This window comes from Hyaena hyaena, unplaced genomic scaffold (genome assembly GCF_003009895.1).
Source record: "Hyaena hyaena isolate Hyena2069 unplaced genomic scaffold, ASM300989v1 scaffold_39, whole genome shotgun sequence".
NCBI classification, from domain to species: Eukaryota; Metazoa; Chordata; class Mammalia; order Carnivora; family Hyaenidae; genus Hyaena; species Hyaena hyaena.
Window position 1 is genome coordinate 3431563 of NW_024080671.1, and position 12969 is coordinate 3444531.

Here is a 12969-nt window from a genome sequence, read left to right on the forward strand (position 1 = left end):
TGACCCAGGTATTATCTTTAAGATCCTTGCCAATCTTATAATGCCAGTTACATAACAGCCTGATATAATCTGAAGGACCCACAGGAATGTTAATGCTTGATGCACATGCTAATATCCCAAGGCCGAGAGAAGAAAAGTCCCATGTGTTATACCTGAAAAAAAGTCTCTTTATCAGGTCAAGATCACTGATCTAATTCGAGCAAAGAATGATTTTACTAATACCTTTCCTTCCTCTTCACATCAATCCTTTAAGCTGCAGTTAGACTATGTGCTTAAAAGTTAAGGCCAAGGGACAAGATGGTCCCACAGGAGACCAAGGGAGCTGTGCTGACTCAGCCGCCATCTTGGAACTTTGGGTGAGTTCCATTCGCTTTTGTTTTTTTTTTTCTCATGTGCCTAGAGCATAAAAGGGGCTTCCCAAACTGTAGGAGTCTCATTCTCCCAAGAACCACAGAGACCTGTATCATTGATCTTAGTTCAATTTTTTTGTTAAGGAAGGGAAAATAACGGAGTTTACCCATTTGCTTCTTTCCACAGCCGTTATTGATTTAGGGGCGACTGTGGTCCCATCTTGACCTAAAGAGGTGAATTCAACTCCTTTCTCAAGCTGCAAATGTCTAATGCTCTCTCCCTTCTACACTCAGTTGAGCAGAAGTTCATCTGGCAGCACACCCCCACCCCCAACTCATTTATTCTTTGGCCAAAGGATTACATGCGTAAGAGAGAGTCTGAGATAGCAAAGGTCACAGTTGCTTGGCAAAAGTCCTGTGCTCACTGACTGTGGTCCTGTGCTGCCTCTTTGACCTTTTCTAGTTCTGTCTTCCATTTCACTACTCTATGGGGGAATCTTTCCTTTCCCCTGGTTGGGGGGTGGGGTAAGGTTGTGGCACCCTCTCCCCTCATCTCTTCCCCTCCTTCTAATTCCAAAGCACATGTCCATGTCCGGAGCCCCCTGCTTGGCCAGTGACTGGGCCTTTGCAGCTGAAGGATCTTTATGAGGCTGAGAGGTGGAGGGCAGCGGCTGTACAGCTCTGTCGCATATGCTAGAAGCCGCAGCCTTCGGGAAAAGTCCAGATGAGTATGGGAGGAGGCAAAGCCTGCCTTTTCTGATGCCTGGTCTAAGGCTTCTTACTTGAACTTTTGGTTTTATAGTTCTATAAAAGGCAGCTGACAAGAGATCCCGTTTTGGGAGGGTCCAGCTGGCTGGGCTGAGCTGGGCGGGGCAGCCCCAACATCCGAAAGCCAAGCCTGATGTTCAGCCATGATGTCAGAGAGGCCTGGGGTTCCCGGCGAGCCAGAGGGTGGGAGAACAGAGAGCCCCAGTCTGCGCCCCGCCCGGAGCCAGCAGCAGCTTCAAATGCTGCCTTCCTGGCTTGTCTGCGAGAGCCCTTCCTCCTTGGAGACTTCTTTGCAATGCTTGGAAGGAAAACTCTCTCACTGGTCCTGTGGGTGTCTGCTGGGGCTCCCAGGCTCCCCCCACCGCCGGCCTGGCCCGGCTTTCTGCTCCCTCTGACTACAGTGCTGGAGGCTGGAAGCCCGGGGCGGGTGGGCTGCTCAGACAAACCTGTGGTCCTGAGCCCTTGGGCAGAGGCCTCCTTCCTAGATTTGGGGTGCCAGCCTCTGCTCCCTCCTTGGACTCAGAGGCAGACGCCGGACCCTAGTGCTGCCCAAAAGGAAAGGAAAGAGGTTTTTAATGGGGGGGGGGCGTGTTTTTAATTAAATCCAATCTGAAGAACACTTTTTTTTTTTTGCTTATTCACATCCAACCAGCCCAAACCTTGCAGTTTCCTGTGGACAAAGCAGGTCAGCTCTCCAAGCCCTCAGGGCCTGAGGGTGAAGCAACAGCTATTCACTCAGCCCTGACTCAGAGGAGGTTCCTTTGGTCTTTGCCAGGAGTAGCTGCTGCCCAGCTCCAGGGAGAGGCCGGGAGGGGGAAGAGGGAAAGACAGTTGCAGAGGGGAACAGAGTGCTTGTTTTAGATTCTCGAAAGGTTGCAGAAGGGAAGGGCTCTGGCAGCCTGTGGGTCCCATGATGGGTCCAATCTGCCTGCTCAGCTCCTTTCTGTGGAGGCCGATCAGATTCCCCACTGGGAGCCGAGCAACAAGGCCCAGAGAGCAGAGGTGACAGTATGACCCCATGTAACACCGCCCAGGGCGCCCAAAGTCCTAAAACTACCCATTGCCATCAGTAATTACCATGCTATGCAATTGGAGTGTGTTCCTGGGTTTTCTTGACTCTGTGATGTGGGGTCCAGACGCACATCATTCCTGCACTCATTCCTTCACTCAATTTTCAAATGTTATTTCCAGGGCCTACTACGCGCTAGATGCCGTCAGTAAGGGAACTTGAGGTCACTTCCTGCTTCATTGATTAACATATGTCCTGGAAAACAAGGCTCTTTTAACAAAGCTGTCATGGGTGCAACGAGTAAAGGGGGGCACTGTTTTCCTCTGGGTCACCTGGATTCCTCAAGAGTGTCCCCTTCTTTCATTATTTTTAAAATTTAATTATTTATTTTGAGAGAGAGACAGACACAGGGAACAGGAGCAGGGGAGAGGCAGAGAGAGAGAGAGAGAGAGGGAGAGAGAATCCCAAACAGGATCCACACTGTCAGCCCAGAGCCCAACTTGGAGCTCGGGGTCAGAACCGCCAGATCATGACCTGAGCCGAACCCAAGAGTCAGAAGCTTAACCAGCTAGCCACCCAGGCACCCAAGACTGTCCCCTTTGTTCAGACAGGAAGGGCCTAGATGGAAGATAAACTTAAAGAAATCTCCCAGAGAGAGTGGAAATTAGCTTCCTCTACTCAAGCCTAGTGAGGACTGAGTAGACTCCACGGCTGCAACACATCCTTATTCCTCCTTCTCCCCTTTGCACGCTCTTTTGTTCATTTCTTACTCCTTAAATATCTATCAGGTGCCCACTCTGATCCAATTGATGCCCTCCTTCTTATAAGACATTGCTGTATTTATTTATTTATTTTTTAAATTTTAATGTTTTATTATTTCTGAGAGAGACAGGGTGAGCAGGGGAGGGTCAGAGAGAGAGGGAGATACAGAATCTGAAGCAGGCTCCAGGCTCTGAGCTAGCTGTCAGCACAGACCCCGACACAGGGCTCGAACCCATGAACCGTGAGATCATGACCTGAGCAGAAGTCGGACACTTAACCGACTAAGCCACCCAGGCACCCCAACATCGCTGTATTTAAATATGTAAGTAAAAAATTTGTAAAGCATAATAATAATAAGTTCGGGGGCGCCTGGGTGGCTTAGTCGGTTGAGCGTCCGACTTCCGCTTAGGTCATGATCTCGCGGTTCGTGGGTTCGAGCCCCGCGTCGGGCTCTGTGCTGACTGCCAGCTCAGAGCCTGGAGCCTGTTTCAGAGTCTATGTCTCCCTCTCTCTCTGACCCTCCCCTCCCCCCTCACGCTCTCTCCTTCTCTCACTCTCTCCCTCTCTCCTAGAAATAAATAAAAATATATAAAAAATAATAATAATAAATTCGATTTAAAAGCCGTAGCAAGAAAACAACTGTGTGTTTGGTAAAGGCGTCTGTGGGGGTGGGGGTGGGGAGGCATGTGGCAGGGATGGATGGACCTCTCTCCTGTCTTGGTGAGGTCACAGAAACTGCTCGATTCAACAGTGACAGCCTTTCCAAAGTACTTTTTCTTTATCTAATTCACTGTTACAGTAGTCCTAGAGGGTAGTAAGACCAGGGAGATTGTGCCCATTACAGAGATGAGCAAACCGTGGCCTGCAGGTAAGTCACTTGACTTCTTGTGGTCAAATATTTAGTTATTGGCAGAAAGAGATCATGAAAGAAGCTTATAGTTCTTTCAGTACTCCAGCCGTGGCCCCAGAGGAGGTAAATATAATAGCTCCACAAGGAATGTTTATTTCTCTTCCTTTTTTCTTAATTAATACCTTGGGTAGTGGCTTAGTTTGGACTACTATAACACATTACCAAAGACGGTGTAACTTTTCACAGTTCTGAAGGCTGGTAAGTCCAAGATCAAGGTGCCAGCAGACATGGTGTCTGGTGGGAGCCTACTTCCTTTTTCACAGATGGTTGTTTTACTGTACCCTTACTTGGTGGAAAAGAGAGGAAGCAAACTCTTTCGTCTCTTTATATGAGGCCCCTAATCTAACTACCCCCTAATCTAGATAACTATCTTCTAATGCCATCATGTTAGGGGTTAGGATGTCAACATATGACTTTGGGTGGCAGTGTGGGGGAGACACAGACATTTAGTCCCTAACAGGGAGAGATAAAACTTGTAAACACATTCTAGGGGCGCCTGAGTGGCTTGGTCGGTTGAGCGGCCGACTTTTGCTTAGGTCATGATCTCGCGGTTCATGGGTTCGAGCCCCGCGTCGGGCTCTGTGCTGACTGCCAGCTCGGAGCCTGGAGCCTGTTTCAGTCTGTGACTCCCTCTCTCTCTGACCCTCCCCTGCTCACGCTGTCTCTCTCTCTCTCTCTCCTAGAAATAAATAAAAATATTAAAAAAAAATCCTCAACAAACACATTCTAGTTGATCCATACCTTAATGTTACCTGGATTTAAAGTCAGACAGATGGGTAGCGTGAGAAGCTTGAAGCCCACTGTTGCTGCTTTTGAAGACAGAGAAGGGCCTATGAGCCAAGGAACACAGGTTACCTCTAAGCTGGAAAAGGCAAGGAAATGGGTATCTCCTCCAGAGCCTGTAGAAGAACTTGGGCCTGCTGACACCTTGATGTTAGCCCAGTGAGACCCACTTCACACTTTTGGTCTCCAGAACTGTAAGATAATAAATTCGTTTTAAACCATCAAATCAGTAATAATCTGTTACAACAGCCATACAAAACCAATATAGGTGGATAACATTCAGTCTGGATAATGCTGGCTAAGTTCCTATTGGTCATGTCCTGAGCACATCTGTAAGTTATCGCATTGTGCACATGAATCGCCAAACTCTCAAAAATGAAGAGCTTCTAGAATTTCCCTGCCTTGCTAATTCCCTGAGGCCACTCAGAGAATCTCCCTCTTCCATGGTCACACCGGCATCAGTGAATCTGGACCCTTTCTGCTTCCCTGTCTTTTTAAACAGTAGTTCCCCTCTGAGGCTGGTGCTGGGTTATGGGGCTCAGCTGTGTAGCACATAGACAGGGTAAGGGCTGTGCCATGCAAGTGAACTCACAGCTCCCATTTATTGGCAAAATGCAGCTTCAACAAGTCACCACTAATAAAAGAAACCACAAAGCCCAGGGCTCCCCAAGGAGATCAGGACCACAAATGTCAGCCAGGAAAGTTTGGTTGAGCATGCACATACTCATGCAGAGACTCTTCCACCTGACTGTGGGCAGAGGTCATCCTGGCGTGATGCCACTTTGGATAGTCGAGTAGAGGCTACAGGTGATCATGGCCCCATCTGTGAAACTCACAGGGAAAAGCCCCAGCAGAGTTGGGCCTGGGAATTCAGAAGACTCCAGGTTGGAAGGCTAGGGAAGCTGTGCATGAGTCAGAACTATGGAAAGGCCCTGGTGCTTGGCCATAAACCAGAGGATGCCTCCTTGCTTATGGTTTCCTTTTAAGAAAATATCCAATTTCACAACAATGGTACTGATTAGTATCTGACTAACCCCCTGTGGGGGTTGTTCTTCTCAGCATAACATTAAGAACCCTGATCTGCTCCCCACCTCTCTCTGGTTGTAGGCTCCCTTAGCCTCACTGAGCTCCATCTTTCTCCTTTGAAAAGGGAGATAATAATAGTGAGCTTATGGTAGGTTTTGGAAGATTAATGGGTCAGTGATTGGAAAGTGACCAGCACATCATGGACAATCCATAAATATTAATTTCCTTGCCTCACCCCTTCCTGACTCCCATCAGATTAAGCTTTATTATCCATATTGGTCCTGATCTCCCAACTAGAATCTAGGCTTATGCCTTCAAAATGACTATAATTAAGGACATCTATGTGGCTCAGTCTGTTGAGAGTCCCACTCTTGACATAGTTTGTGAAATTGAGCCTATGTTGGGATTCTCTTTCTCCCTTTTTCTCTGTTCCTCCCCTGCTTGTGTTCTCTCTCTCTCTCTCTCTCTCTCTCTCTCTCTCAAAATACATAAATAAACTTCAGGGGCACCTGGGTTAAGTTGGTTAAGTGTCCAACTCTTGATTTTGGCTCAGGTCATGATCTCACAATTCGTGGGGTCAAGCCCCACATCAGTCTCTGTGCTGACAGCTCAGAGCCTGCTTGGGGTTCTCTCTCTCTCTCTCTCTCTCTCTCTCTCTCTCATTCTCTCTCAAAAATAAATAAATAACTTTAAAAATCTACAAGGGGAGATTCCAAATTCAGTGTCCCTTGGCCCATATTGCCTTCTGATCTCCTCCAGTCTACTAGCGTTGTTTCTTTCCCCAGAAGCAGTGACACACACTGTATCTTACCTTTTGCTTACAAATAATGTATTTCTTTGCAGGTCTTTAGACTATCCCCTCCATGTCACACGGATGGCATTTGGGAAGCTCTTTATTGAAGACTTTTTCTTCTGAAATGCTGTTAGTGTTCAGGCATTCAAAATCTCATGCCCAATGTCATGCTGTAGAAAGATTAGTTCACCGAGTCTCCATAATGCATTCCTTCCCTCCACACTTGTGTGTCAGAAGGATACCATGATGGTTTAATCAGGGAAATATGTCCCAAAGGCTTTTACCTCTAGGCTTCTGGTGACCCAAGGCCAAGATGATGGAATGCCATTCCCATCTGATAACTGGTTTCTTGGCTTAGGTGAAACCAATTTTTAGAGGGCGGAAAGCCAAGTCCCTGGGCCAGGTCCTGAGCAAATATTTCCTTCCATTATGCTCACTTATCCAGTAAACCCACCTACTGGGGTAGAAATGACTCCTGTTGGTGACTACAACCCCAGGACAGGAACAGAAACCTCTATAGGTTTCTTTTATCCCAACAAATGATGCATTCTCTGAACTCTCCCAGAACCATCAGAGGTAGGGACCCATCCATGGATAGGAAGAATTCCTAAAGTCTCTGGAACTGGTGTGGGTTCCTCAGGCAAGGTCTGCTGGGACTTGGTTCATGGTCTGGCTCTGCTCAACCATCTGTGGGACCTTCTCAGTTTTTCCTCTGAAAGGGCAAGGACAGGATCCATTGATTTCTTGGTCCATCCAAGCTCTTATGGTTGCCTATTCCCCATTTCTCCCACTTTTAATGTTATGGTGATACATTTTTATCCCAAAGCATAAATGGCATGGCAGCAGCAACTAGAAAAATAGTATTGGTATATTATTTAAAAAATTTTTTTAATGTTTATATTTATTTTTGAGAGAGAGACAGTGTGAGCGGAGGAGCAGCAGAGAGGGAGACACAGAATCCAAAGCAGGCTCCAAACTCTGAGCTGTCAGCACAGAGCCTGATGCAGGGCTCAAACTCATGAACCACGAGATCATGACCTGAGCTGAAGTTGGACGCCCAATCAACTGAGCCACACAGGTCCCCCGTATTGGCATATTATTAAATGTATTTTATTTTTCAGTGCTAGCTATTACCCTTTACATGAAAGTACTTCATAGGGCAAGTTGAAGTCATTAGAAATAATGTCTATTATTCAGTCAGTGAATATTTATTTAGTGCTACATTGGGCTGGGTCCTTGGGCATGAGACAAAAGACAAAGTATCTCCCTTAAGGGATTCACATTCTAATGGGAGTTAACAGTAAATAAACATGAAAATAATAACAGTATAATCAGTGATCTGGGGAAGAAAATGTTGGGTGATTAGGGAGGTACCTTGGCTAAGATGGAGGTACCAGGGAAAGTCCCTCTAAGAAGAGGTCATGTAAAGACTGGAGGGAAGGAAATGGCTATACAAGGAATGAAAGTACATAGGCCTGGGGTGTTTGAAAGGCCAGAAGTACAGAAAGATTAGCAAACACCAGACCACTAGAGCCTTGTAGACTAGGGTGAAGAGATTCATTTTAATTTGAGGAATTTTACAGTCATACTTTAGTGATGTGAACTGAACTATTAAATTCCAAAAGAGTCCATGCAATCTTATAGGTAAAGTCAAATAATTTATAATCATATTTCAGTGGTAACCCATAGAAGAAGTATGGGTGGCTGTTCAGTGGACCAGAGTTTCATTCCTGGTTAATTTGGCAAGTCAGCCTGTGAGGGCTGAGATCTCAGAAAGTGTCCTAATGATGGAGGAGGTGGGGTTGGTGAGCTGGAGTGAAGAATCACAGGCCCAAGGCATGCTTGGGTGAAGGAGTGGAAGGAGATATGCAAATTTGCCTGGCAGAAGCCTGGAGGAATGAGAACAATCTGGTGGAGATAAACGAGAGGTAGTCTGGGGACCCCAGTTTTCTAAAATAGAGGGTGAGATTGGGGCACCTGGGTGGCTCAGTCGGTGAGGCATCCGACTTCGGCTCAGGTCATGATCTCATGGTCTGTGAGTTCGAGCCCCACGTTGGGCTCTGTGCTGACAGCTCAGAGCCTGAAGCCTGCTTGCGATTCTGTGACTCTCTCTCTCTCTCTGATCCTCTCCCACTCATGCTCTGTCTCTCAAAAAAATAAAAAAATAAATAGAATAGAGGATGAGAAGTTAATAACATGAATTATGATCAACACAAACCCCTACACACACCATTTCCATTCCTCATGTGCAACTTACATACAGGAGACTGGCCCAAAATTAGACAAGAGACTGATTTCCACTCATGGGAGTCTTAACTTGCTTCTCCAGCCAACTCTTACCGAGTTAAAAGAGTCAACATATGTTTGTCATTTTTCCTTCCCTCAACATATATAAGCTTCTAGTCATTTCCTACCTATTCTAATTTCTATTAGAAAAATGTTTACTTTGTTGGTTGGCTCTGAAAATAATATTTAGAATGATTTTTAAAAAATAGTGAGTAAATAGAGTCAACCTTATTCCTTCCAGTCAGGGATTATTCTTGGTATTTGATGTATTTATTTCCAGTTCTTTTATGTACATATACATGCATTTATGGATCTTCTATCCATCATTGGAATAATATTGCATATTCACTATAATATTTGGATTTGTTTTCACCATGAATTATTTTTATATCATTGGTATGACTTGAAGTCATTAATTTCACAGTTGATAATATTCCTTTTTAAGGACTACCAGTATTTATTTAACTCTTTCCTTATTATTCTACTTTTCAAAAGTTGTTGGGATTTAAGATTGTTACTGCAATGTAACATGTGGGTTTTTTTTGTGTTCTTCATAAAGAGGTCCATGGACCATTACACCAAACCTTCACCACAGTTCTTACAACTGGGTACTACTTTTAAATTCACATTTTACAGATGATGAAATGGAAGCTTAGTGAGGTTTGGTGGCTTGCACAAAGCCATTCCAGCTAGTAAGAGGTGGAGCCAGGGCCATTATTACTTCAGGGAATATGCCCACCTTTCCATGTGTGTATCTGCAAATTGTTTCTTGAAAGTGAAATTTCTTGGTCAAAGGACATAACTTTTATTTTTTGGTTTCAAGTTCAAGGGTGTACTGCCAAACTGCTTTAGAGGAGGGCCCTCAAACAGTAAGTAGTCTGTGAAGCTGTCCACATTGTGACCTCCCCCCTCCAAAGACTGATATGATGGGGATTGATTTTGCTCCTTTTGATTGCTCACTAGCGGGTCTGAGTTTCCTTTGGTTCCTGGGTAGATACTTTCATATTCTTCTTCAATGAACTATCTATTCAGGTCCTCTGCCTACTGTGGTCTGGGAGTTTTTCAATAAATCTGGAAGATCCTTTGGTATACTTGGGTTATTTTTCTTTGCTTTGGAATATTTGTGTCATGTTTCATTTTGTTTCTGAGTTTGCAGTTTGCCTTTTAATTATGATGTTTTTATGCAGAGCTGGTATTAGCAAGGTTTTTTCTATAAAGGACCAGACAGTAAATATTTTAGACTTTGTGGGCCATATGTTCTCCATCATAGCTACTCAACGCTGCCCGGTTGCCGGAAAAAGGGGATAGATAATACATAAATTAATGGGTGTGGTTGGATTTGGCCCATGGGTTGTAGTTTGCAGACCCTTGATGTAAAAAAAAATTTCTAATCTTATGTTATAAAATCCACCATTTGCTCCTCTTTGAGATTTTCTCCACTGCTTTTAATACTCATATAAACCAAATACTTGATAGGCACTTTCTGTCCCATAGAGGTTGCTGAAAACTGGCCCAAACTCTGATTTTGGTAGTTGGTAACAGTTCAATCTCTCACTTGTAGACAGAATTTCCTCTTCCCCTCCACACACATTATGATGTCTTTTTAAATTTTCAGGTGGGTTGGTTTTTTTTGTTTTTGGTTTTGGTTTTTTGCCTCTTTTTTTTGTCTTCCACCTCTCTTCCTTATTGGAATTTCAAGGAAATTCTCTTTGTCTCCCACAGGGCAATGTTTATTACTCAGCCTCTTTTCCCGCCTCCCTCTCTACTTCATGAACTTTCTCCAACAAATGAGTTACATTCATCAGTGGAATTGTGGTGAATAAAATTTTCCCCATCTCATTATATGTAGACAAACGAAACCAAGCTCAAGATCAGAGATATATCCATCTACATTTTATTTTGGCTTCTTTTTGCTCATTTAACTATTTAGTCCTTTTGGTCTCTGTATTGTGGTATATGCTTTGAGAAATGATGCCAACTTTATTTCAAATGGCTAACCACTTCTTCCAAAAATAGACTTTGGTATATATAGAAGAGTGAGTTTGTGATTAAATTTGGCATTCAAAATTAGCGGAGAAAGAATCATTAAATAACGCTGGGGCATCTTCTTTTCATTCTCTGCCTATCAGTTCTACCACCACCATGCTGTTTTGATTACAATCTATTATAATAGCTCTAAAAAATGTCTTGGCTACTTGTACCATTTCTGCTTCCAGATAAATGCTAGATTTGCTTTTTCAGGCATCCCTTTAGCCCTTACCATTCGGATTTTTATTAAAATTATTTAAATTACAATATAATATAGGAAGAATGCATATCTTTGTACTATCTTATATTCTGACCAGGAATATATATCCAAATCTTATTTTGGATTTTTTTTAGTAAGTTTTTTTAGTATTCTATCACAATTGATCTCAAAACAATCTCTTTACTTGGATTGGGAATTTTGAAATTTATTAACTAGGGATTGATACTCTAAGAACAGTTTATTCATGTTTTCTTGTGTGATTTTTATACTGATAATTATTAATGATTGGATCTCATCTTTCCTTCTATAAAAAGTATACCAAATTTTTTTTGAGTCTTTGTTCTCTCTTTTCCATATTGGTCATTTTCCTTTCTAGTTTTTCTCACTCCTTTTATCCTGCTGTAGTCTTATAGTTTCTTAAGTTTGTTCTTTTTAAAAAATGTTTATTTATTTATTTATTTATTTTTGAGAGAGAAAGAGAGAGCATAGAGAAGGGGCAGGAAGAGAGGAGAGAGAGAATCCTAAGCAGGCTCCGCATGGTCCCCAGAAAGCCTGACATGAGGCTCCATCTCACAAACCATGAGATCATTACCTGAGCCAAAATCAAGAGTTGGGCATTTAACCAACTCAGCCACCCGGGCACCACTGTTCTTAAGTTCATTTATTTCATTTACTACAGTGTCAGGTCTATGATTTACTATCTCTGAGATAGACATTTCTAACATTGCAAGCTCTATTCTTTACAGGTATTTCTCTTCAGTATCCTCTATATTCTCTGTCCATTGACTTGGTTCTACTCCAAGGATGCAAAAATGACTCACACTCTATGAAACAAAAGAGGAAACCAGGAGGAGAGAACAAGTTAAAATGGAAAGATTGAGGAACAAAGAGCTGGTTTTGTTTGTTTTTAATTCTACTTCCTATAAAAGTAATTTTCAGAGGTGTGTTTTTCTTTTAGTTCTCAGGATACAGTTCTGTTTTCTTTGTGTTTATTATTTGTCTCCCACAGGTATGATGTTAATTTTCCCACCTCTCTCTGCACTTGTCATAAAAGGAAGAGAATTCTACCCAAAAGCAGTGTTTTCAAGCCGTTTCAACACTGGAGTCTTCTTAGACTCTCTCGCTGTTCACTTCTGGGCTGATTGAAGCTGTACCTTACCTGGAGGATAAGTTGAAAAAGTGAATGAATCCATAAGTCAGTGAATTGTAAAGGGGAAAGCTAATGAACACATTCCCTGAACCCCATATTCAGAAACATGGTGGAGATCCCTGCCAAGGTGTTCACATCTGAGCCTCCCATATCTAAGACTATTGTGCTCTGTCAGCTATGGATGGTGGCATTTGTTAAATGCTTCTCTGAGATGTCAGAGATATGCTCCATAGGGCTTTGTAGCAGGAATGCAGAGCCACAGAAGCCTGCCAGAAGTGTAGGAGGCAAATACACTCTGCCCTACAAATCTCGTTTCCAGGCACAAAAGGTGCAAGCAGGAACTCAGCCTGTGACTCAGTGATTCCCAGCTGTGTGGGTGCTGATCATATGAATCCCAAAGGTGAACCGTGGGCCACAGGGCATTGAGTATTGGTCTTGAATAACACAGGAGTTTGGTAGAGGCCAGAAGGACCACTGAGTAGAGGTCATACTGTGCCTCTTTAAGATCCAATAACAGGCATGGTAAGGTTAAGATGGATGAGGGAGAATGGATAAGGAAGCACCACATACTCACTTTGATCCTCTCATCAGCAGTAAATCATTCTCCTGAAGGGAAGTATCACATTGTGGTTAAAAGCTCAAAATCTGCCTCTGACGAAGTAACTTCTGTTAGTCAGCCATGTTGGTTCATCTTTTCACCAAGGCATGGGGAGTACCAGCTCATGAGCTTGCCATCAGGCAGGGCCATATGACTAGTTTTGGCCAATGGGTTATGAGTAGAAGTGATGCATGATATTTCCAAAACATAACTGCTATTGAGAAACTCTCTAGCATTCTCTTCACTGCCATCGTAACCAGAGGGCTATGTTCCCAGATTGTGAAGC